This window comes from Bactrocera oleae, unplaced genomic scaffold (assembly GCF_042242935.1).
Source record: "Bactrocera oleae isolate idBacOlea1 unplaced genomic scaffold, idBacOlea1 ctg00000014.1, whole genome shotgun sequence".
NCBI classification, from domain to species: domain Eukaryota; kingdom Metazoa; phylum Arthropoda; class Insecta; order Diptera; family Tephritidae; genus Bactrocera; species Bactrocera oleae.
The window spans coordinates 37,501-40,000 of NW_027212757.1; the positions used below are offsets into that span (position 1 = coordinate 37,501).

Here is a 2,500-nt window from a genome sequence, read left to right on the forward strand (position 1 = left end):
ATTTAAGCATATGGCATATTATTGGATTGTATTTTTCAATCCATAATATTAATAGCATAAAAAGAAATATAGAAAATATATTCTTGAATACCTCATATTTGAACGAAAATTTATGATAAATGAGAATCTTAGTATTCCCATAAAAGAAAAAATTTTCAACATTATTTAAATTATATTAAATAATACATAAGAGGAATGTCTAGCATAAAATAAATTTTTATTCTAGAATTAATTCACTCTATTGTATTGAGAAAAATTTATAATAAAAAAAAATATATGATATGTGGAGGAATAATGTTGTTAATTTTATTAATTATTATATTATGAATTTTAAAAAGGGATGAAAAGATTGAATAATATTGAGTAATCAAGATATAAAAATATATTTCTTTAAAATAGCAAATAGCAAAAAAATTAAATAAAAATAAACAAATCAATCTAAAATATATTTTATACAACCTCAACTCATATGGGACTACCCCCTGAATTTAAGCATATTAATGAGGGGAGGAAAAGAAACTAACAAGGATTTTCTTAGTAGCGGCGAGCGAAAAGAAAATAGTTCAGCACTAAGTCACTTTGTCTATATGGCAAATGTGAGATGCAGTGTATGGAATATCTTAATATCTAGTATGAGAAATTAACGATTTAAGTCCTTCTTAAATGAGGCCATTTACCCATAGAGGGTGCCAGGCCCGTATAACGTTAATGATTACTAGAAAGATATTTCCAAAGAGTCGTGTTGCTTGATAGTGCAGCACTAAGTGGGTGGTAAACTCCATCTAAAACTAAATATAACCATGAGACCGATAGTAAACAAGTACCGTGAGGGAAAGTTGAAAAGAACTCTGAATAGAGAGTTAAATAGTACGTGAAACTGCTTAGAGGTTAAGCCCGATGAACCTGAATATCCATTATGAAAAATTCATCATTATAACTGTAGTATTTAATTTTAAATATTATAATAATAGTGTGCATTTTTTTCATATAAGGACATTGTAATCTATTAACATAATAAAATATTTATCAAAAGATCATTGGTTTTTAAGTTTATTCAAATTAATTTGCTTTTAGCTTATTAACATAGAATAATTACTGATGATTTGATAAAGTGTTGATAGATTTTATTATATATAATGCTAAAATTCTTTTGAATTTTACAATAATATTATTATCATTGATTTTAATATTAATTGTATGCATTTATATGATTAACAATGCGAAAGATTCAGGATACCTTCGGGACCCGTCTTGAAACACGGACCAAGGAGTCTAACATATGTGCAAGTCATTGGGTTATATTAAACCTAATGGCGAAATTAACTTAACTGTATTAATAATGGGATTAATTTTTAATGTATTACATTATTAATTCAATCCCGGGGCGTTCCATATAGTTATGTATAATGATAATTTATTATTATTTATACCTCTAACTGGAGCGTACCTTGAGCATATATGCTGTGACCCGAAAGATGGTGAACTATACTTGATCAGGTTGAAGTCAGGGGAAACCCTGATGGAAGACCGAAACAGTTCTGACGTGCAAATCGATTGTCAGAATTGAGTATAGGGGCGAAAGACCAATCGAACCATCTAGTAGCTGGTTCCCTCCGAAGTTTCCCTCAGGATAGCTGGTGCATTTAAAAATTATGTAAAATAATCTTATCTGGTAAAGCGAATGATTAGAGGCCTTAGGGTCGAAACGACCTTAACCTATTCTCAAACTTTAAATGGGTAAGAACCTCACCTTTCTTGATATGAAGGTTGAGGTTATGATATAATGTGCCCAGTGGGCCACTTTTGGTAAGCAGAACTGGCGCTGTGGGATGAACCAAACGTAATGTTACGGTGCCTAAATTAACAACTCATGCAGATACCATGAAAGGCGTTGGTTGCTTAAAACAGCAGGACGGTGGACATGGAAGTCGTAATCCGCTAAGGAGTGTGTAACAACTCACCTGCCGAAGCAACTAGCCCTTAAAATGGATGGCGCTTAAGTTGTATACCTATACATTACCGCTAAAGTACATGATTTATAATACAATTTCGGTTGGATTATAAATTTTGAAACTTTAGTGAGTAGGAGGGTACAATGGTGTGCTTAGAAGTGTTTGGCGTAAGCCTGCATGGAGCCGCTATTGGTACAGATCTTGGTGGTAGTAGCAAATAATCGAATGAGACCTTGGAGGACTGAAGTGGAGAAGGGTTTCGTGTGAACAGTGGTTGATCACGAGTTAGTCGGTCCTAAGTTCAAGGCGAAAGCCGAAAATTTTCAAGTTTTAATGAAATGAAATGAATGAATTTTTATTCCATAGTAATTAAACACTTGAATAATTTTGAACGAAAGGGAATACGGTTCCAATTCCGTAACCTGTTGAGTATCCGTTTGTTATTAAAAATGGGCCTTGTGCTCATCCTGGCAACAGGAACGACCATAAAGAAGCCGTCGAGAGGTATCGGAAGAGTTTTCTTTTCTGTTTTATAGTCGTACTACCAT

The 2,500-nt window shown here is 32.6% G+C and overlaps 1 non-coding gene across 1 annotated transcript in view; it reads left to right on the plus strand.

Moving 5' to 3' along the window:
• The first annotated feature begins 455 nt into the window (after positions 1 to 455).
• LOC138858774 (large subunit ribosomal RNA) overlaps positions 456 to 2,500 on the plus strand; it is a 3,977-nt gene continuing 1,932 nt past the window's right edge. The window contains exon 1 of the ribosomal RNA XR_011397806.1: positions 456 to 2,500. This exon is cut by the window's right edge and continues 1,932 nt beyond it. This is a non-coding gene — a ribosomal RNA (large subunit ribosomal RNA).